This window comes from Toxorhynchites rutilus, chromosome 2 (genome assembly GCF_029784135.1).
Source record: "Toxorhynchites rutilus septentrionalis strain SRP chromosome 2, ASM2978413v1, whole genome shotgun sequence".
Classification (NCBI taxonomy): domain Eukaryota; kingdom Metazoa; phylum Arthropoda; class Insecta; order Diptera; family Culicidae; genus Toxorhynchites; species Toxorhynchites rutilus.
This window is the reverse complement of record NC_073745.1, coordinates 278,768,694-278,793,608: the sequence shown is the minus strand read 5'-3', so window position 1 is coordinate 278,793,608 and position 24,915 is coordinate 278,768,694. Positions and strand designations below refer to the sequence as shown.

Sequence of the window (24,915 nt, the reverse complement as noted above, 5' to 3'; positions counted from 1 at the left end):
CACAAAAGGTCAGGTCGAAAGCGGACAGCAATGACCTTCACTCGTACCAATAGCACAATAGCAAAAGTGGCAACGCACAATACCGACACTGAACTTTACTCGTCAAGAGTTGGATAGGGAATGAAAATCAGAGAGTTGTTATTTATCATTTTTGAGTTATTATTTTGCAAATTTAACATGCTTCAAGTCTTCATTCAATGTTCCCATGTGACTAGACTAGGCATATGCAACTAGAATCCAATCTTCCCGCAAGTGCGATATTTTTTCAAAGAATGTTAGCTTATTAGCTTCAATTCAATATTTCGATCATCTAAATCGATCCAGTAGTTCAAATGTTATGAATTTTGACAAAAAAAACATTTTTGAATTTGAAAAAAGAGTTTTCGGACCATCGGTTAACTTTGAAAAATTATATCTCAAAAACGAAAAAAAGGATCTCTGATATCGAGATATGTTATGTAAAAAAACTCAGCTTTCAAGAAAAACTACGAAAAAATATAACACCCTCTAGTCCAAAGCCATGAAAACAATAAAAAAAACGACTACAATCAATACTTTCGAATAGAAAATAAATTTTTTGCGAGTTCAATATTTTGTAATAGAAGACTCATTGGCTATAATTTGATATGTCGATCATCTAAATCGGTTCGGTGGTTCAAAAGTATTCAATTTTTGAAAATAAAAGTCATTTTTGGGAAAAAGTGGAAAATTTGGAAAATAGAAATGGGCACCCAAATGGAAAAATAAAATATACACTTTTTACCAGTTTGGCATGGAATGGATGTATATAAAAATATATAAAAACACAGTAAACACATCTAAAACACGTCTAAAGTTCACAAAAATAACAGGTATTATTTAGCTTTCGTGAGATTGCACGATACATGTAGTGATACAAGCTTTTTCAAGAGAAATTAATTCCGACCATAAACTCTTTTGTTAATATTGTTGATTGCTTGGTGAGGTGCAGTTGCAGTTGAATTGCATAGAAGTTATCATTGGTGGAGACAGTTTTGTGACTGGACTGACTATTGTGTCGTATGGACTTTTTTTTGGCACATTCCCAAATGAAATGAGAAAAAAAAACAGAAAGAGATGTCTGCACGCATACATACAAACCATTTTTAAGCTTTTAAAACAGCTCATTACTTGCGCATTTGACTCTCCAGCACACTAAATGGCATCATTTTTGCCAAAGATGAAATGTTTTCTGCCAACGCTAGTTTGGGTGCATAGACAGAATAAGTAGATGACTAGTTATCAGTTTGTCTTTTGGGAAAAAATATAGATTATCTTTTTTTATGTAAGTATTGAAGAAAATAAAATAAAAATAAAACAAACTAAACATAGAGAATAGATCCAATTCAACGTTTTTTAACAAAAACATTGAAGAATGTCCGCGGGGTGTTGAGCGATGAAAAGTTATTTGTGTTGCAACAGTCTCACAATGTCCTAAACCACTGATTGTGGGCCTACAGTTTGGAAGGTTTGTTGGCAAAATGTTGACCAACTGGCAAAAACCCGATGTTGGCCATGGGTATTTACGTAATATAAATATATGTCTGTACACTATAAAACATATATTTACTAATCTTAATTAAAATTAACTAATCACACTTGCCAACCGAGAACATTATCGGACGAGAACGGCCAGCTCGAAGGCGAATCTAGTAGCAACCTGCAAGTAATTATCCCTCCAGGCACCTTCCCCATTTTATGCATCCAATTCCAAGGGAGGGGGGGGGTCCACGTGACCACATCCAACACGACGGAACAATCTCACGCCAATAGGAGTAGAATCAAATTAATCATCGATTTCCTTCCAACCATGTCAAGTTACAGCTTATATAAGGATCTGTACTGTGGCTGTCGAGAGCTGCCACGGGTAACATCAGCAGCAGCAGCTCGTGAGATGTAGACTAGCAGACAACATCAGACTTAACTAACCTGAACCGAGCGGACACTAATTTGATTGAAATTGAACGGCTCCGAAGGTTGCGCGTTGTTGGTTTGATTCGCTACGACCAGCGGTCAGTTCGGTTGGTACTCCGCGTTGTTTCATGAAATGAATTGATCCCGAGAAACTAGATAGAGCAAACTAAGCTGTGGAATTTCCTTGGTTCAATCGGAAATGTGTTATGTGTTTCATCGCGTAATAGAATGTGTGCAAATTTAGAATTGACCAACCGATTAAATATTTATTGCAACCTGACCAACATTGCAATCTCTCTGTATGTCACTTTTCCCACATAATGGTACATCAAATTTTAGTTGGTGTTCGAGTTCGAGTTCGCCTTTATAGCCAGTGGTAGCCAGTGGCACTTGAGATAAAATTTAACAAGATTGGAATAGATGGCACATTTATTTGTTTTTACTCGCAAATTGGTGTTCCCGTCTACGAGGTAAACATTGATGCAATCATTCTCTCCGACGGCAATTTAGATTCAACAATCGCGCAGCAAAAATCTAAGCGCGTCCCACGTGAAGACGACGGACGAAACTGTTGGACTTCAATCTTCCAACTAGGATTGGGCGATCTCGGATCGATTCTTAGAAGATCGATCTTTTCCATTCCGATTTCCGATTTTTAGGATCGATCTTTTGTACTCAATAAAATCGAGAAAATCGATTTTTCTTGCTTTCGATCTTTTCGATCTTTCTGTAAATTTGTTTTTCAGTATACATCGATTTTTTATCTCATAAAATGTCACCTAACATTTTTTTGAACATAATATCAACATTTGGATTGCTTCTTCTACGATTTACTTCTGTTCAAATGCTGACAGAGACGGAACTAGTGGCAGCTACTGAGGGGATGAACTGTAAACGATTGCGTATAGGATCACTGAACCTGATGTTGGCATCAATTACAGGCGAAAGATTGTTTTCTGGATCCGGCGCCAAAATCAAGAATCGGCATCGACTAAATGACAAATGTATGACACGATTGGCTCTTATTGTCAGCTGAGTTTTGGGCGGTTGTTGAATTCCTAATAATGTTATGCTTTTCCAATTATTTTTTATTTAATGAAACGACTACCTGACAGCACAATATGAAAGCATTGTGGCTATGGCCTTCATGCTGAGAAACAAAACAAAATGCTTTTGATATTAAAATATGAAATTTGTATTCCCTGTTCAAAGAAAAGACGTCATTCATATAGAACAAGCATATTCGAAAGAAAGCTTTAAATTTTTCGAAAATCGATTCGGTAAAGATCGATTCAGCAAAGATCGATTCTTTAGTACCGATTAAATCAGTGGATCGATCCTTAAGCCGTTTGGAAAATCGATTCGATAAGATCGATCTTTTTATGAAGATCGCCCAATCCTACTTCCAACACCCAAACGGTTCCCGATGGTGACGAAGCACTCATTCAAACAACCGAATGTAAACCGCAATGAATGCAGCAGAAAGCAAAATCAGAAATTTAATTTCTTACCTCACAGAGGAAATTGAGGCTCGAAGGTGAACCGATGGAGGCACAAATCTGAAAAACCGCTAAATTTATTCGACTTGAGAAGATGAAAAAAAGGCCCTCTATTGAATAGTACGACAAAAACGAGATGATCGAACGAAAATTGTACGAATAAAGACATTACGATTGCGGTGGTTATTCTCCACGCTTTTAAGAGGTTTCCAAGAAATGTGACGCAGGGAAGTGAGATAGAGAGTGACGCAAATTGTTACTGATTTGACACACCGTAGTGTACGGATCGCTCGTACCCTTGCAGGTGCGCTCCGGCGAAGCAGAAAAAAGTACCCAAACATAGCCACACAGGTGGAGGCACAGAGCTGATGTTGAGTCATCTGACCAACAACCGTAGACTGTTCACATATTTCCAATGTTAAGTACCCCCAGAGATAGAGGGAGAGAGTGGCCGAGAACGGGTGGACTTACCGCGAAACCACAAACCAACAAAAAAAATTATATCGCTTCGAATGAAACCAATATTAAATAAGTATGATTTACGCCATGTTGAAACGGGACTGAAATACCTTGAGATTTGATTCCTCTTGTAAATAGGTCCCAAAATGCTCCGATATCATTTTTTTACACGTGAAAATAACGGTGTTTAATTAACGAAATGTAATGTGTGTGCTGCTCTGGTTCACCAAGCTTTTCCCAACGCACGTGACGTTTGTGTTTTGAAATCGACTCACGATCGAACCAATCAATTATTGATTGAATCTCTAGCCTCATCGATCGTTTGTCTCACAAATATGATAATCAAGACTAAGGTAAGTTTCTAACATGCTCATTCAGATAAGAAGAGAATGCGTGTAATTTGTAAAATTAATTATAATATTCTGATACAACCATATGTTAAACATGAGAAGTTGCAACAAAATTATTGGGAATTAGTTTTGGCAGTGTCGGAGCGGTCCAAAATATATCGAGGTCAATATCAATTAACAATGCCAATATATATTACTGCGAAACGTAGCTTACAAGGGACACTCGTTGAAATGTTCCATTGCACCCAAACTAGCGTTGGCAGAAAAAATTTCATCTTTGGCAGAAATTATGCCATTTCGTGTGCTGGAGAGTCAAATGCGCAAATAATGAGCTGTTTTAAAAGCTTAAAATGGTTTGTATGTATGCGAGCAGACATCTCTTTCTGTTTTCTTTTCTCATTTCATTTGGGATTGTGCCAAAAAAAAAACCATACGACGCCAATGGGGATCGAACCAAGACCGGCTGGAATGTAAGCCTATTTCACAGGACCACGCTATCCATATAACTGCCAGTGCTGTTATATAGAAGCGTGATAATACACTGCGTTTCACAACTATAGAACCTCTCATTTTTTCTGAGTTTCCAGAGATATGTACGAAGTCGATTGGATTAAAGTATATAGTGTGTGATAAAACAACTATCTTCATTTAAAATACTGGCCATTTGAACTTTATTGTTGTGTTCAAGCACGAAACATTCAAAAACCAAAAATTCCAGTGTTTCATAACTATAGAACCAGATGGAAAAACTCCTAGAGGAACTCCGCCGTCTCAACGTAGTATTACTTGCGTCATTTTCATTAGTACTTAGTTGAGATTTCTATGCCAAATAACACGCCTTGAATGCATTCTGAGTGGCAAGCTCTAGAATACGCGTGACCACAGTGCAAGTCAGAGGAAATTTCATTGAAGAAAAATTTCCCCGACCAGAACGGGAATCGAACCCGAACCCCCGGCATGTTAGGTTTGACGCTAACCACTCGGCCACGGGAGCACCTTGTTTCTAATTCATAGGTGATCTTTAGTTCTCAATCGGTTCAAATAACACATTCGGGGTGGTTTTGACCAAGCTGCGCCATGTTGTAGAGTGTATCTCGTTCTACGCAAAGGATACTGCTCGTTTAAGCTCTTCAAATCATCCATACTGCTTGTAAGCTGCATCTACTATTCGCGCGATCACTCCTCATAAGCGGGGTCGATTAGAAGATCAATAAATTAACAGAAGATCAATTAATTAACTGCGATTGGACCCATCAACATGCTCATAGTAAGAAAACGTGAATGTTTTGAGCGGGACGAAGTTTTCCGGGTCAGCTAGTATTCTAAAAAAATCGAATGCCGCCATACATGCGGCATTCCATTATATTTCAGGAATTCTTTTCCTTTTTATGCATGCAACGTGATCTGGAGCATTCCGTTATATTTCGGGAATTCTGTTAGGTTATAAATGTGTACAAATAGATACATTACATACACATATCTATTCCTTTATTTCAACTCCCATTATTTTTCTGAAATTTTCATTCCATTATCCTTCTGTATGAAGATACCTGTTCATATACTACCTATTATTATTGAAAGTTTCCATAAAATCCAATAAAGCGATATTAATTATGCACCTTTTCTCGTAGAACTACGTCTTTCAGGAAGGGTTCCAAATCAGAAAACAGGTCACGTTTTTATGAAATAAAGTATACGTTAATAACTATTCTTACTGTGAACGAATTCTCATGATTTGCATACAAATCGAATCGGAAATTCTCTAAGATTTGTTTGATATGCTATACATTACAATTCGCTAATCTCTAAACGGTTCAAATTCATGAAAACTGGAGGAACTTCCTTTTTTCCCATACATTTGTTCTGCCAATTTATGTGCCAACCCTACCCGTATTTCGAATGCTTATAACTCGATCATTTCCTGACAGATCGGAAAGATGTTTGCATCAATTGATAGGAAATATTCCTACGCATCTATCACAATTAAATAAATGTTTCTCATGAGACGAACAATTGAATAACTGTAAAATGTCATGCGTTATCTAAACGCCCTCACTGCTAACTGTATTGATTGGCCCGATTTACGGTTTCTCCAACACAGACTTCAAAATCGATGTACCTGTGGAAATCCGCTTTGCTAATATACATGCAAGTCGGGGGTATTTTTGTTCCCACCGAGCTGTGTTTCTCTAACACGGACTTCAAAATTAATGTGCCTGGGGGAATCCGCTTTGCAAATACATGCAAGTCGGAGATATGTTTTGGTGTTGAGTACATCTGTACATTTGAGAAGCCTGGGAATATCGTCATTTCAGATACTGGAGTGGAATGAACTTTCGCGGTTCGAGAACTACGTAAACGTGAGATGTGCAATAATTTCAGAGATAAATGTAAAATACAATGATCGTTTGACAATTTTTCCGTTCAGATATTTTGGTAGTCCTAGGCATCATATTAAGCATAAAAAGACGTTCATCAAATTTCTTTGTAACGACAATCTATTACAATCTATTACGAAAATTTCGATGCATTCTAAAATAATATTTGAAGTGGTAAATAAGTGGATTGCATAATATAATTGCGTAGGTCTACGTCGAAAATATGCGGTCGTGTCCTAGATACAACCGCAATTTTTTTAAATTTTTTTTTTTTTTCGAAAGTTCATCAGAAACTGAACAAATTTTATCTAGTAGCTGTAAAAGACTCTAACAAGCGTCTATCAGGCTGCTGAAAAACTAATTCTATTTATAGAAATTGGGTAGAAGAAAAAAAAATACAGTCAGACATAGATCTTTCTCTTCGATATCGCAGTCTAAGTAGAGCTAATTAAATCAGAATATGGTCTAATAGTCGTTTCCACCACACCTTGGAGTTGGATAAACGTTTTCTAATTGACTTTAAACTGCATTAAACGAGCAATATTGGCTATAGCTCAATAACGTGACTTTGTGAATTTTAAGAGTTTTTACTGATGTGATTTTGATTTGAATAAGTTGAAGATTTGATGCGTTGAACATATCGTGTATCGTTGCAAACAAGCACCATTTGCAGAAAGTTTGTTCTTCTGTCTCCATTGGAAGAAAAATGCAGTTGAAGCGCATCGAATATTTACGAAGTTTATGGTGACTCTGTACCATCGGATAGATTTTGTAGGGGATGGTTTGAGGATTTAAAAGTGGCGAATTAAGTGTTAGAGACAACAAGCGTCCGGGTCAATCGAAAAACAAATTTGAAGACCATAAATTAGAGACATTACTCGTACAAGATTTATGTTAAACGCGAACAGAGCTTGCAGAATCATTGAGATTAGCAGCTATTTCTAATCGACTCAAAGCCACAGGATTCATTCAAAAGCAAGAATATTATGTTCCATGCGAGCTGAAGTCTAGAGATGTCGTTTTAGCATGTCCGAAATGTTGCTTGAACGACACAAAAGGAAGTCTTTTATGCATCGAATTGTTACCAAGTGGATTCACTACGTCAATTCAAAACGCAAAAAATCGTATGTAAAGCCCGGTCAACCAGGAACATCAACGCCGAAGCGAAAATATACACGGTGCCGAAGAACGTCCAGATTATGCGACCAGACACGAGTCGAAATTATTTCATTATGACTACGCTCGGCCTCACGTTGCCATTAGAGTTGAAAATCATTCGGAAAAGAGCGAATGAGAATTTCTGGCTCACCTACCTAATAACCCAGACCTTGCTGCCTGGGACCACCATTCGTTTCGATCGATGCAAAACGCTTTTCATCAGAACAGTGTTTAAAAAATTGGCTGGATTCATTCTTGGCTTCAAATGATGATCGCTTCTCTAGTGATGATACCCAAATATTGCCGAAAAGATGGTAAAAATAGCAGCTAGCGATGGTCAATATTTAAATAATGTATCATTTTTATTTATTATTCAAATAATCAAAAACATTTGATGCAAAAAATGGACAATAATTGACGATCGAAGAACATTCGTAGTGCAATCTGTTTTATCTCTTTGTTGAAACGAAGGTTTGAGTCCCTCATTCCATTCCAGTCTATATTTGTTGCTTCCAGGAGTCACAAATGGGTCCACGCGAACAAACGCATGTAGTCCGCTATCCAAAACATCAATAAATCAATCCTCTATGCTATGATTTATATTTCTATCGGCGGACAACACGATTATACACTTCACGGCACTCGGTGCGGGTCTAGCCTCCCTAAAGAACCATAGATAATTAACTATGGAGGGTAACCCCCTTCCCGAACTAAACAGCAACAAAAAATGTATTGCGCCCAGCATCCGATCGTGCCACTAATAATCGAGTGTTTTCAGTGCCGGAGCCGGAATTTCGCATGCAAAAACACCAATTTCAGCGAAGCGTTCCACGCGAAACGGTGTTTATCCCGAAGATACGCCTCCGAAGCGGATAATAGTGTCAGCCAGGTATACGCGATCGTAACCGAAAAAGGGTAGCGGATAGCAACAAAAAAAAGTTATCGTAGGGAACCAAGAGGTTAAGAAGCCATATTCGAAAGACATCGTTGATAATTTTAGCTGCAAATAACATTAATGTTATTCTTGAATTACCCTGAACGGTTTGTGCGTAACAAATTCACATAAATAAACTTCTAAGTGTCATTAAATAATATTAGCATCATGTTTTCATGTTTTGTGTTACACCGGATTCGCAAATCGACAATCTCTGTAGTCCCAAAATAAACCAAACATTACCATAAGACATCTAACAACGCGTTTCATTGGCGAATTTGGTACTGAAAATAGACTCGTCTTCAGTTCACAGTAAAAAAAAACATTTTTATGGATGTTTATTTTTTACGTAGCGTACGTAGTCTTGAGATCTGCCTCAAACTTGCATGCCACACAATCAAAATTGTGCATACCTCACAATAACTATGAAATAATGATATTTGAAATGATATTTTACAATATTTCCATCTTAATACAGATGGTTCAATATAAATATTAAAACATATACAAAGTGGCAGCCTACTTGAAAACACTATTATCAGTTTGTGTACAAAAATTTTGAAGAATTGATACAAATAGCTAAAATTGCTCAGATAACTCAGATAACATAAAGAAAAGATAAATATTACTTTTCCAGATATTTCAAATATAGGCGACGTGAGCAGCTATTACATTCCGTTGTTGATAAATGACAGCTTAATAACCGAATCATTTTCGATAAACAACCAATTAATTTGATGGCCACTGGTCACTGTTTGACAGTATTCGAAATGCTGCCAATTTTTTCGAAGTGGTCCCCGTTCGTACGTGACCTTCTCGTGTCCCAAAAGAAAAGTGAACCGAGTTGTTCAAATGCTGGGAGCCAAGAATGTGTATGTTTATGTATTCAAAACTTTGCCGACGGTAGGTATCGGTTGGTGAATTAAATCACAGTAATCAAAATAAACACGCCACAGTTAATAACTCCGAAGTGCGCCCCCGCGTCTTTCCACCTCCATCCGCGGAATCCTACACAAAGCTACAAATATAGCAGTCACCCGAATAACAAATTAGAATCGAAAGTGAAATTCCACTCGCAATCTGGCGGCTTCATCGGCGGGAGAGACGCACCTCATCTCAAGCACCTTCGCGTGCGGGGGTGGGCGACGCTCGGGAATCATCTCGCAGACGTTTTCGCTATTCTCGAGTGTTATAAAAATAATTGCTATGCTCTCGAATATCGGTTCTCGCTAGTGTCAACCAGTCAGGCGGCAATCTGGTTGAGAGTGTAACTATTCAATAGTCGATTCACTAGTTGGGGCCGTAGCCGAATCTGTGGCGGACAAGGACAAATTTAAACGAATATTGTTTCCCGCTGTTATTTTTTTTTTCGGGAAGTTTTTGGTATCTCGACGACGGATAATGTCGTTGTTTTTTTTTTGACGTAGGCCTACGTCTTTCATTTCTATACCGGGGTGTAAAATCAAAGTTTCGAAAACGAAAGCGTTACACAGGAGACCGAGCGTTAATAACTCCTAAACAACTGAACGAAATGGTACGATAAACACTTCATTCGAAAGATAAAATGTCTACGCCTTTTTGATCCAAAAACTTGTTTCAATAGCCTTAAAATTGCTTTCAAAACAGGCTATTGAAATGACCGATCGGTATATAAGCGGGTGCCGCTCGGAAATCCACTCAATTATAATTAAACAGCGATTGAGGTATCATCGCAGGAATGAATGGGTGTTTCCCTAACACAGACTTCAAAACCATGAAGCCTGGGGAAATCGATATTGCAGAACAGCTGCAAGCTGCTGGTACTATTGTACTCGTTTGCGCTTTTGCAAATTTGAATGTTTCCCTAACACAGACTTCAAAACCATGGAGCCTGGGGAAATCGATATTGCAGAATAGGATGCAAGCTGCTGGTACTTTTGTACTCGTTTGCGTTTTTGCAAATTTGAATATTTTTCTAACACAGACTTCAAAACCATGGAGCCGGGGGAAATTGGCATTCCAAATGGGATGCAAGCTGCGAGTACTTTTGTACTCGCTTGAGTTATTGCAAACCGGAATGTGTTTTCCCAACACAGATTCCGAAACCAGTAAATTGGGAAAGTCGGCATTGCAGATCTCGGCAGTACTTCTTATACCCCCATGCATTTCTACACTCCGGAATGCGTTTTGCTAACACGGTCTACAAAATCGGATACAAATCGCAACGCTTTGGCTCGGTTATTCAAGACTGCATGCCCCTTCATGTCGCCAGCTCACTGAACTTCTACGCATACCGTTTGATGATTAGGCAAAATGTTGATAACTTTTTGCTGCGAAAACCACTTCCATAATGCATGAATTGACCTAAATTGGGATTTGTTTGCAATTGAATTCGTAAATTGTTTCATTCATTCACTAGTTTAATCAAAAATTTAATCAACAGCTCTGCGCAGCGGCGATATCGTACCCAATGAAGAGCAAGTGCGATTATTGTTAATTGAAAAAATACAAATGATTACTAAGCCAACGGCAGTCCTACGTCAACCTTGCGGTTATATCATAGGTAGGACCCATCCATAGTTTTTTTTTATAATAAGTGTATTACTCGGACTCAACTTCATTGACCACGGATACTTATATTCTAATCTGACGATTTCGTTTCAACTTTTCAACGAAATTCCGCTTTACAAGGCACAGGTTATTATTTGTCTCGAAAATTATTAATAAATGTTACACTTAGTTTGTTGACGTAGGACTACGTCTAACCGGAAGATATAGGGGGTGAAATGGAAATCTAGACACTGAACAAGTAGGAAAAAATGCAAGATTTGGAACGCTTATAACTCGAGCATTTCTCAATAGATCGCAAAGGTTTTTGCATCAATTGATAGTAAATATATCTACGCAACTATCATAACGAATAACATTTAATTTTTCATGAGATAAATAATTGAATAATTGTGAAATATCAAGCATTGTCCAAATACACTATGTGCCCATTTTTGATTGGTCCATTTTGTGCTCCTCAAATCGTACCGACCAAAACGGGCAACAAGAGCAGCAGCGAAATAGAATGAAGCACGATTGGAAAGGAAAAAGAAAAAAATGAACGAAACATTGGTCGCAGTCTCACACATGCGTAATTCTCGAGCCAGCCAGTCAGCTTAAAAATCCCCGACTTAGAGGCGAATGAACGAATGAAAAGTTTAAAGCCTCTTAAAAAACAAAGAAAGAAAGAACAACGAGCGAACAAATCGTAATGATTGTATTTTTTTGCCATCGCTCCCTTTTAACGCTCATTCGTTCGTCTCGTTGGACTCGACCCTCTGGCTGAGTCTGCCAATTTGTCTCTATCCTGTGAGTGTGTACCGCTAGAGTATAAAACACGCGGACCTCAAAAAAATATCTTATTTTCTTTCAATCCGTAAACCCGTGTGGTTGTACGGCATCGGCATCGTGGACGTAACAAAGGAGGACAAGTTAAGGGAAAGGCAAAGTCTCACTCGAACCGTGCAGGTCTCCAGTTCCCTGTTGGTCGCATTCACTGATTGCTCCGCAAGGGTAACTAGGCCGAACGGATTGGTGCCGGAGCACCAGAATACCTCACAGCGATTATAGAGTTTCGGCCGTCGGAGTGCTCGAGTTAGCTTGCAAAGCTGCTCACGACAATCAGAAAACCCGCATCAAGAACAGAGCAGCTTCGGTTCGGCGCTCATCAAGGCAACAATTAGTTTCAGTGAGTGGCAAAGTGTTTCTCCGGCACGTCGCATTAAATGTAATTTACTGAACAACATGTCACAAGCTGGATGGGAAGAAATTTTCCAACTGTGAAAGCTGTGGCGAGTGGCAAACGCAATAGCTAAACAGGAAGGTTTAACCGAACAAGATGGGAATATCGAGTGATAACAAAAACACAACACCAAAGGTTCTTTTCAGAACCATCAACATATTCATAAAGAGTAAACAGTAAACTAATCCATTTTTCAGGTAGATAGGTAGGTATTCACGTAGGAGAAGAAAATAAAACAATATATTTAAAATATATATTTAACAAAAGCTGTCCCCTTTTTATAGTCCTACGTCACTCCGGTTATGTCCCCGACATTACCCGCCCGTCTTTTTTTTTCACAATATTGCTTCATACTATGGTATACTATCCCGTGAGCACCTCGTTTATTTGATCCTCAGTCATATATTTATTATTATTATTTATAATATAATAATTCCACAGTCTAAAACATCGGTAGTGCTATTCAAAATATATCCAAAGACGAACTCGATTTTTCTAAGATCTAGTTTCAGAAATGTGTCACACTATTCGCTCGGTTTAATATGCAACAATCATATTTATGGATGGAGGACATATGGCGTGGAGGAAACCAGGATCGGTGCTCGGTGCATTTGATTCTCACAGTAAAACACGGCGGCGGTATTCAGTTGAAATATGGTACATTGGCGGCTTCTGGTACTGGAACCATGGAGTTTATCGATTCGGCGATGGACAAAATGGCTTAATTGATCTTCCTTAACCCCTTGCCGTATTATGAAATACGGGACACATCAAGTGATTTCACTAGCCTGCTGAGCATTCTAGCGCCCTATGTTATTCAAGTACCCACGAGTGAGACTCGATGTTGTGCGGGAAAGGATTAAACGTAACCTGCAATCTCTCGTTCAGAAATTGGGTCTCCATCGTGATTACTACTTCCAACAGAATAATGACTCAAAGCAAACTAACTTCGTGGTGCTGGAATGCCTACTCTATTATGTCCCAATCAACTCAAAACACCTCCGAAATCACCGAACTGGAACACTATTGAGTATATATGGTGGAAAATCAAGAACTATCCATCCATCAAAATCCAGGGAACGAAACGGAACTCAAAACGACGATCACGGAGATCTGGGAGGTACTTCCGTCTACAGTGACCAGAAATCAGGAAGTGCTGGACGTGATTTTTGTTACCTGTTAACAGTTTTGAACTGATTTCAATTTTTGTTTTAAGAAAAACTTGAACTGTACACACAATTTTGCAACGTCTTAATTGGATATTTTTTGTTTGTATTTCAACCCTTTCATTACGGCAGTGTGCTCCGCCGAAGTGCTACCCCTGTACGGAGCACTGCGCCGAAAAGTATGCACATCACGCTGGTGTGATCGAAGACTTCGACAAAGTTGTTACATATGATAGAGCGCTCATTTTCATGTTATCAAAAATAGGGTGACCAAAATTGTCGATGAAATAAAAAATATAACTTTCTTATCTTCATAGATAGAGGTAAACATAGTAGTCCCAGTTATTTGAGACATCTTTGTAGAACAAATTTTTTTTTCTATCTCTTGAAATAACCGATATAGCGCCTTTTTTCTAAGTTGCGTTATGGTCACCATGACAAAAACGGTTTTCATACTCTAATTTTTATATTTCAAATTCTACATACAAACTGTCTTCGAAAGACTTTTAGAGCTTACTAATACAAACGTTTTGCGATGAAAAACTTGTCAATATCTCAACTTCACTCAAAATTATTGATATTTCTTCCCAAAAAATACGCTCTCTGCAAATGCTTGTCATTCTTTCTGGGGCAAACATAAACAAAGTTTATTGGCGGCATTTGAAAGAATATAGTTCACTCTACATCATGTGTGATTTTGAAAACTATGCTATTTTTCGTGTTTGAGTAAATTAAAATCGGGTAAAAAACCATCAATAACTTTGAGTAGGATTAAGATAATGTTGGTCTTGATAGGCAAAATGTTGGTCTGGATAAGCTCTAAAATTCGTATGAAGACAGTTTTGATGTAGAATTTGAAATATAAAAGTTGTAGCAAAAAAAAAAACGCTTTTTCATAGTAACCCTAATGCAACTTAGGAAAAAAGCGTTAAATCGATTATTTTAAAAGATAGAAAAAAGCTTTTAAGTTATGAAAAATAATTGGGGCTACAACATTGTCGAACTATGTTTATCTCTATCTATAAAGATAAGAAAGTTTGATTTTTCATTTCATCGACAGTTTTGGTTACCCTATTTTTGATAACTTAAAATTAAGCGCTCTATCATAAGTAACAACTTGGTCGAAGACAGTTTTTTGTCTAAAGAATAAATATTTCCCACAAAGTTGATTTTAACCATGAAAAAAGCGGTTTTTTACTCTAACTTTTATATTTAAAATTCCACATCAAAATTGTCTTCGTACCAATTTGAGATCTAATAAATACCAACATTTTGCGATGCGGAATTTGTCAATATCTTAATCCAGCTCAAGGTAATTGATGGGTTTTCACCCAAAAGCTCATGATTTCAGTTTTAATTTACTCAAATACAAAAAATAATTTATCTTTGAAAATTACATATTATATAGAGTCAAATTTGTTCTTTCAAATTCCTTCAATAATTTTTTTTTTATGTTTGCCCCAGAAAGAATGGCAAGCAATTGAAGAGTGCGTATTTTTTGGGAAAAAATAGCAATAACTTTAAGTGAAGTTGAGATATTGACAAGTTCTGCATAGCAAAATGTTTGTGTTAGTATGTTCTAAAAGTCTTTCGAAGACAGTTTGTATGTTGAATCTGAAACATAAAACTCAGAGCAAAAAAAACTTTTTTTTTTCATGGTGATCCTAACGCAACTTAGAAAAAAGCGCTATTCTATAAAAAAGCGTTGTTCTATAAAGATATCTCAAATAACTGGGACTACAACATTGTCGAACTATGTTTACCTCTATCTATGAAGATAAGAAAGTTAAATTTTTTAGTTCATCGACAATTTTGTTCACCCTATTTTTGACAATATCAAAATGAGCGCTCTATTCTATGTAACAACTTTGTCTAAGACAGTTTCAACAAGACCAAATCCTTGGATGTAAACGTGGATAATCGCCCTAACTTCACAGTAGTGAGGCAAGCAGTAGTGATAGCGTCGGATGGTGGAACCAAGATCGACATGGGTGAACGGATCAAGCGATTTTACGAAATGTGTGGAAACCCAACCAGATAATTTTTCGCACCAAAATCCGAATCCGAACGTGAAATCCGTGCTGTTGTACGCCAACGAGACGTGGTGTGTATCAGCGAAGAACACCCAGAAGCTGTAGGTCTTTGTCAACCGATGCCCGCGGTACATAATTCGTGCCTGGTGGATCAAACAAGCTGGATCTCGAACATCGCTCCAGAACCATTCAGCAACGGTTGCGAGACTTAATTCGCGGTATTACAAATAGACAGTCAAACATGGTGGAGGAAACTTGATAGTTCGGGGATGCTTCTCTGCCCAAAGTGTGGGTCCTCTTCATCGTATTGATGGAATAATGAAGGGTAATGAGAATTTATGGAGGCTGTTATGCTACCTTGCAAATCAATTGATTTGGTATCAGCAAGTAGCAGTGAAACCCACATGCGAAATTGTGAAAAATTGGTTCCATGATCTCAAATTTGAATTGACCCTCTAGCTTACATGATTCAATTCTCACACAAAACCTTTGGAAAATCATGGAACACCGACTGAGACACATGTTTCACATCAAAACACAAACGAGTTGTTTCAATCAAATTCACAACCGATATTGATGATGCATAAATCGAAGAACATCTTCCAGGTGCTCAATGAGCATTTTAGAAGTACTCTATTTGTACATGAAATTCGATTAATAAATAAATAAAATCTTTCTGGACTGACGTAAATTAACAATTTCTATATTATTCTGACCCGCAAACCATGAAAGCACTTGAACTCGTGTTTTTGAAGCACGTTTCCATATTCCTCATTCCAGTTGCCTAATTTTCATCGGACACTGAAGTTTCCGAAACTATGATATTTTAGTTCTCGGAAATTACATAAAATGAAAACAGTCTCTGAAAGAAAGTCATTCACAAATTGATTTCAAGATTACTTGGAAAACTGTGGAATAGATATAAATGAAAGTGGAAGGCCAAATGTGTTGGTAAGTGCAAAACCTGAGGAAGGAATGGTCCGATTCATCCACTAAGAGTGATAGCTGCGCTTCTCTCGAGCATGAGAAAGTAATGCAACTCTTTTCGAGGCCAGTAATATTAACAGAAGCGTTTCTTTTGAGAATAGCGCAAAATGATGAGAAATGTTTATATTGCTATGGCTCTGTATGCATGCTATGATGAACGCTTGTTTGGCGCTTGGTTTACGCTTAGTTTGTACGAACGATATCTAGAGGTGCGATTCCTTTGAGGCAATACTAAATAACATGTAGCATGATATTCGATACTTGCAAGTGTTGTCATTGTTGTTGTTTATGCGGTGCGGTGCCAAAGATATATTGATGTGGTTATGAGATATGAAATAATGGTGCTGGTGCAACATGTATATAATCGACTGTAGCCGAGTCTATGTCAATTTCGAAAAAGGCCACCGGAATGGCCTTCGAGGTAAATTTTCAATGCATTGACATGAAATAAATTGCGACATACGATTGTTTTGCGAGGGCAAGAATGAATCATCAATCAATTATCGTCAACTGATTCTACAATGAAAAAATCATTTCAGAGATTATTCTACTAAGCAGTTGTTTCTAAAATTTCACAGCATTATAGAATAATATCCGAAGGTATAGACAAGCGACTTATATAAAATAACAGCGTAGTTCTACGTCAACAATACGGTCGTATCTTGGATACCACCTCCTATATTTTTTTTTATTCATCTCTGCCTGTAGATCAATGTGAGAATGAAGAAAAATTTGGAAATTTTTAAAAGCTTTGAGAGAAAGTTCGAAAAACAAAAAATTTATTCCCATACAATGACATCGTTGTCAGTCCAATTGGATTTCGCGTTTGCAAAATTATGCTTCGTGTTCCGTTGGTGTGAAGTGAAAAAGACAATAGATTGTCAGCTGGAATAATGCGTATCAAACATGTATTTATGTAAGGGAGGAACATGTTATTTGCAAGTGAATCAAGAATCGTTGGCGGAGATTGTGTCTGAAAATAACTTTATATCATAATGACGAGTTCTGGTAGAAGTAATAGAAAATTTATAGTAAAAAGCAACTGTAAAGGGCCAATTAGAAGATCAATCAATAGAAAGTTCTACGATTGAACCCACGAACGTTCGCTTAGTGAGAAAACGTGAAGGGTCAAAATAATTCATATTAAATATTTATTTTGAGCGGAACGAAGTTCGTCTGGTCAGCTAATAGGAGTACCGGTAAGTTTCTTCGTTTTTTTCTCAAAAATTAATGCTTTATTCTGCAAATATAGTTACCAATTTAATATACAAAGTATTGCCCATCGTTAGTCACAACTTTTTCCCATCTTTCTGGCAATTCACGAACCCCTTTGCGGAAATAATCGGCCGATTTGTCGGCTATTTTTGATTTCATCAAAATTGGAGAAGTGCTGGTCAACCAGGCCATGTTGCATCGATCGAAAAAGGTAGTAATAGGACGTTTCGCGACATGCGGCCGAGCATTGTCGTGCTACAAAATAACTTGATCGTGTCTTTGCTCGTATTGTGGCCGTTTTTCCTTCAGTGCACGGCCCAAACGCATCAATTGTCGTCGGTAGAGGTCCACCGTAATGGTTTCATTCGGTTTTAGCAGCTCATAGTACACCACACTTAGCTGGTCCCACCAAATAGACAGCATAACCTTCTGACCGTGAATATTCCTTGCGGCCGTCGATGTTGATGCATGGCCGGGGTATCCATACGTGGCCCGACGTTTAGGATTGTAGAAATGGACCCACTTTTCATCGCCAGTAACGATTTAATGCAAGAAACCCTTTCTTTTATGCTGTTCTTCGCACATGAAAAAACTGCGTTCGAGGTCTCGTGGCTTCAATTCATACGGCACCCAATGTCCTATCTTTCGGGATCATTCCCATTGCTTTCAAAGATCGAATATGGTTTGCTGAGCTACTCCAAGTGTATCTGCAAGTTCTTGTTGAGTTCGTGACGGCCTCCAACTCTTCATCTTCAAACTTTTTTGGCGGTCCGAAACTTTCTTCGTCTTCCAAGTCAAAATTACCACTTTTAAACCGTGCAAACCACGTCTGACACGTTCGCTCAGTTGGAGCATGGTCACTAGAAACTTCCACCAAAATGCGATGACTTTCCGTGGCTTTTTTTCTTCATGTTCAAGTAATGAAGTAACACTCCCCGCAAAAACACCCTCGTTGGTACGAAATTCGACATATTCGAAGTGGCAAAAACTATATTGTTTACGCTTCAACTTCTTATATACTGAAAAAGACGCGCAATGATAGTAGCTTTCCAACGAATGTGTGGAAATTTGATTCACTGGAATAATAATCAAGTTACGCTATCTGTTGTAAAACCGAATAAACTTACCGGTATACCTAATAGTATATAATGTATCTAGAGGGAACTGTAGCAAATTCGAGGAACATTTTTTATTTCAAAAAATAAAACCGGATATTTAAAAAAAAACATGATTCCAAACCTGGTAATGAGTGGATATTACTTGGATTCACGACTAAGAGGAGTTAATTGTGAACTTCTCATTCTAACAGCTTGGAATAGGTTTTTTAGAGAAATAATAAATCAACTCCGAATTCCACTTGATCCGTGTAGAATTTGAACGATTTAAGCACGTGCAGACGAAGAAGCCGGACAGGGAGCCGGAGTAAACCTAGACTTAATTCCTCAAATGTCTTACTGTTGGTGTCGTTTAAAAATAAACACCGAAGGCAATAGTAGTACATAATTAAATATTCACCTTTCTCTTTCCCGGGCTATTAGGGAGCTTCCTCGTAGCGTCGTCTCCCGTCGTTTTGCGTCTTGTTTTTCCACCGGGCCTTTCGTTTTTCGGCTAACAGCCGTCGTTGTCGTTCGCGGGTTCTCGTTTTCTCGTTACACCATAACTTCCTTCATCATTTCGCGGCGTATATCCTATTTGTCATCCGATTATGTCAGGTTCTAGTAACACTAAAACAACTCGTTATTCGACAATTTTCACGCCATTCGTTCGAAAACTCGCGAAGAGAACTGAGGCGTAGAATCACATTGATTTACTCAATTCAATTCAAACCACATTACGCTCACTTGTTTCTATGAAATGATATCTTGAAAAAAAAATCATCCAAGTGAGAGACAGCACAAAAAACTCAATTTAATTAGTCTAACTGTTTTGTTAGAAACGGACGGCGAAGCAGCTCACACCTGTAGAGCACTGTTGCAATACCCCAACACAACCTGAATTTACTGAACCTGAAAACCTTCACATAGAATCGTAGTGCTTTGCAGCGTCTAGATATCCACCAAATTAACCGAAATCGGGGAAAGAAGAAGGCAACCTCCGAATTTACACTCACATTGACTATTTTTTCCTCTATGTATACCGATCAAAGCACGTTCCGCTATTCACGTACATTCGCGGTTTACAAAGTGAAGAGAGAGAGAAACAAAAATTGGCATAAATTGAAGGAAAGGCCAAATCCTACAAACATGTGAAGGAGCCCCAGCAAGATATACGTATTACACTGCTGTCTTCAAGTTCACTTTTATTTTCTTCTTGAGGGCACGGAAGCACAAACGCAAGTTCAGAACCTCGCGTCAACCACGACCGGGTGAAGAATGAGTGGATTCGCTCTTTCCTGGCCGGTAAACAGCATCCAACAACATCCACGGAGAGTCCACGTCGGACGATCGTATGATCCCCCCGTGCGGATCATCACCTGCATGCATCTCTCGCCCACTTACGCTCTCCCTATTATCTCCCCATGTTCTGAGCGGCTTTTCATGCTATGCTTCTCACATACCTAAAACGATTTGTTTGTTTTTCGTTCACTTCACACTGCCGACCACTCTAGTAGCAACAGCCTTTTCTAATTTCCACGTTAACACTTCGTTATTATCGGGTCATAAATAAGCATGATAACACCAGAATCCACTTGACGCAGCCAGAAAAGATGCAAGAGCATCGAAAGCATCGTCTCTCGGAGTGTCTCTCAACCAGCGCTCTGTTTACGCGCAGTGCGTGAACGCGCCCCAAACAGAACATAACTCGCTCTCATACTCATAACAACAACAGAACCGACTTCTCCCACCTGAGAAGCCGGCGACGGGATGGACGAGACAAGCAACAGTCTCAACCCACCAGGGAACGGATGATGATGAGCGCAGAAGAATAACTCAACTTTTCTCGGCGAAGGCTTTTGATCGACTGAACTGCTTTTCGTACAAACACACGTGCGTCAATTTGCCGGCTGCTGTTGGAATATGATGCTCCCCGAGGGGAGGATGGAAACGGTGGCGGCCACTTTGCAGTACACCTTTACATCGCCTGCCGAAAGGTTGTGAAACTTTGTTTCTGGGTGCATTTTACAGTGTGGACAATTCGTTGAAACGCAGTGCCTTATTTTTGTGTTTTAGTTAGTCAACAATAGAGTGCGTGCGATTTGGCACAGGAGCCGTGCCGTGCCAAACAAAAATGGCACAAAAATGGCGTGCCTTGGCACGAGACATGGCACAGTGGACATCCATACTTTAAGGGGTGACCCTCGAAAAAATCGTTTTTTTTTGCATTTTTGGGAAGCTTATGTCCTCAGAAATGTTTTTTTTTATTAATTCGTTTACTTTTACAGGCTCAGTTACTTAAGTTTAAAGAAGCCGAATTCTTAAATATAATTTTAAAACTATATATATAAACAGTTTTCTTACATCTATGGTTGGTAAGGTGGAAAACCAATTACTCGCGGTGTACTCGAGTTTAGGAGGGTGACATATTTTTAGGAGAAGGATGGGATATAAGGAAATTGTAACAATGTTGATGAACACTCATTTCTTAAATCTATTCGTATATCTATAGTGTATTTACATTTCAACTTATTCTACTATTTATATCAAGGGGACGAATTACCCGCAAAGGAAGGAATGGAGGGTATAAGGATATAGGGACAATCACACACGAAGATCTATAGCTTTAAGAAAAACATATATATGGGACATGTAATCAAGGTCTAACCGAGCCAACACATCTCTCACCGGCACATTGGGCTGTCTTCCTCGGGCCCGAAGGGAGTTTTCTAAATTCGATCTGGCGACCAGATACACCTCGCACGACCAAACAATGTGCTCGATGTCGTGATAACCTTGGCCACAAACGCAGAGATTGCTGTTGACAAGATCGAAACGGAAAAGTAGTGCATCTACAGTGGTTGGACATGAGTCGGGAGAAGGTGCGAATAAAGTCCCGACTCAAGCCCAGACTTTTGAACCACGGTTTGAGGCTAACCTTAGGGATAATCGAGTGAAACCACCGGCCCAATTCATCTTCATTCCACTTGCGTTGCCAGTCAGCGATGGTATTTTTGCGGACTGAAGAATAAAATTCATTGAAGGCGATTTGACGCTGATAAATATCGCCTTCAATTGCACCTACCTTTGCCAATGAGTCAGCCCTCTCATTACTCGGAATTGAGCAATGTGAAGGGACCCAGACAAAGGTAATGACATAACAGCGTCTGGATAAAGCACTCAAAATTTCTCGTATTCTCTCAAGGAAGTACGGCGAGTGCTTTTCCGGCCTCACAGAACGGATAGCTTCGACAGAGCTAAGACTATCCGTTACAATGTAATAGTGTTCAACAGGTCGTGAGGCGACGCTGTCCAGCGCCCAATGAATTGCTGCCAATTCAGCAATATACACTGAGCAAGGATTCTGAAGACTATGTGAGGTGCTAAAAAAATCGTTGAACACTCCTAATCCTGTGGACTCGTTTATAGTGCACCCATCAGTAAAGTACATATTATCACAATTGATACCCCCATACTTTTCATCGAAGATCGTTGGAGCGATCCTCGATCGTTGGTAATCTGAATATCCATGGATATCTTGCTTCATGGACAGACCAAATGCACAGAGGAATTGATGTAGTCAGGGAAACAAACACGGTTGGGAATATACGAAGAAGGATCAACCTGCATGGAGATGAATTCATGATATGAACTCATGAATCCGGAGTGAAAATTTAGCTCGATCAGCTGCTCTAAATTTCCGATCACCAATGGGTTCATGACCTTACACCGGATGAAGAACCGAAGAGATAATAAATTGAAGCGATCTTTTAGTGGGAGTAGGCCTGCCAAAACCTCGAGACTCATGGTATGTGTTGAGGGCATACATCCCAACGCAATACAGAGACAAAGATACTGAATTCGCTCGAGTTTAATGAGGTGTGTTTTGGCAGCTGATTGAAAACAGAAACTGCCATACTCCATCACTAAGAGAATAGTTGTTCGATACAACATAATAAGATCTTCGGGATGGGCTCCCCACCAGGTGCCGGTAATTGTACGGAGAAAGTTTATTCTTTGCTGACATTTTTTACTCAGATACCTAATATGGGCCCCCCAAGTACTGGGTTTTCCATTTCGGGCTTCCGAAAGTAAACAGCCATGCGCTGACAACCGTTTGACATAGCTGTCAACCAAAGCGTCATATCGTTAGTTGAATGTCTGCCATTTTACAATTTGGGTCGTTTTAGCATCGCACAACGTGTTAATTTTGTTAAATTATACTGTAAAAATGATGAAAAACCGGCAAATGTTTTTCGAGCATTACGGACGGATTTTGGTCGTCATGGACGGCCTACAGAGCAAACAATCGCTAATGTAGTGCGTAAATTCGAACAAACTGGATCCGTAGCGAATATTGTGAAACCTGTGCATCATCGTAATGTGCGTTCGACCGAAAATATTGCTGCTGTTGCTACCAGTGTGGAGGATGACCCGAATGTTTCGATTCCACGGTGTGCTCAGCAATTGAGCTTGTCAAACACATCATTGTGGCGAATTTTGCATTTGGACTTGCACCTACATCCATATAAAGTCCAACTGGTACAAAAATTAGAGCGTGGTGACCATGGAATGCGTCAGGCATACGTCGTTGGGTGAACGAACAACAGCAGCAAAAACCTGAATTTTCGCATCAAATTTTCTTCAGCGATGAGGAACATTTCGAGCTCGGTGGCTATGTGAACACCCAAAATTTCCTTATATGGGGCTCAGAAAATCCACACGTGATTGTTGAGAGGCCATTGCATCCGCCAAAAGTCACTGTTTGGTGCGCATTATGGTCTGGTGGAGTCATCGGGCCGTATTTCTTTGAAAATGAGGATGGCGAGACGGTAACTGTGGTTGGTGAGCACTATGGCCGCATGTTAACCGATTTTTTTTTGCCACAAATTGAAGATATGGATACGGATGACATGTGGTTTCAGCAGGACGGCGCCACGTGCCACACAACACGACCGAACATGGCCATATTGCGAACGAAATTTGAGGGACGCATAATTTCGCGTTTTGGTGATGCCAATCCAGATCATGCGATTTGAACCCGCTAGACTTTTTTTGTGGGGTTATGCGAAAGACCGTGTCTATGCCAACTCTCCGCAAACTCTTGAACATTTAACATTCGTGAAGTTATGACCGAGATACCGCCCCATATGTGCCGAAAAGTCATCGAAAATTACCTGTTCCGGATCAAGGTGTGCGAGGAAGCCCTAGGTGGACATTTGAATGTTGGTGTATTTCACACATAATGTCATAAACCAAACTTTAATTTGAAATAAAAGTTTCATCGAAATTCGAATTCTAAGGGTGTTTTATTTCAATTTACTTTCGGAATTTGAAGTTGGGAAACCCTGTACATTTGGAGTCGAACCAGACCCCAAGATACTTGAATGACATAGCATGAGTGATCGGTTTACCTAAAAGTTGAAGCTTTGGTTTTGCTGGTCTATGCTTTCTAGAAAAAAACACCATCTCTGTTTTCTCCGTGGAGAATTCGATCCCTAGCCCAATGGCCCAGGTTGAAAAATTGTTCAAAGTATCTTGTAAGGGTCCTTGCAGGTCGGATTCGTTTGATCCTACGACAGACACCACTCCATCATCTGCAAGTTGTCTTAGGCTGCAATTTTGTGTAAGGCAATTGTCGATGTCGCTTACATAGAAGTTGTACAAAAGGGGGCTTAAACATGAGCCCTGGGGGAGTCCCATGTAGGAGACCCGGCTTACTGCCGAATCTCCATGTGAAAAATTCAAATGTTTCTCACAAAGCAAGTTATATAACATATTATTCAGTAGAGGCGGCAGACCCCGAGAGTGTAATTTGTCCGACAAAACCTCTATTGAAACAGAATCGAAGGCCTCCTTTATGTCCAAGAATACTGAAGCCATTTGTTTTTTTTCGGCGTAAGCCATTTGAATTTCTGAAGAAAGCAACGCAAGACAATCA

General features: G+C 39.1%; 1 protein-coding gene across 9 annotated transcripts in view; it reads right to left on the bottom strand.

Moving 5' to 3' along the window:
* LOC129767644 (protein windpipe) overlaps window positions 1–20,818 on the bottom strand; it is a 187,511-nt gene extending 166,693 nt beyond the window's left edge. For 4 of the 9 annotated variants that reach the window (XM_055768733.1, XM_055768736.1, XM_055768734.1 and 1 more), the window contains exon 1: window positions 19,396–19,742. The gene's annotated coding sequence lies outside the window, so the exon portion shown is untranslated. Of the gene's footprint in view, window positions 1–19,395; window positions 19,743–19,990; window positions 20,048–20,725 lie in introns of those variants that run through there. The other 5 variants (XM_055768738.1, XM_055768740.1, XM_055768742.1 and 2 more) reach the window with 5 other exon arrangements.
* Window positions 20,819–24,915: the final 4,097 nt, after the last annotated feature.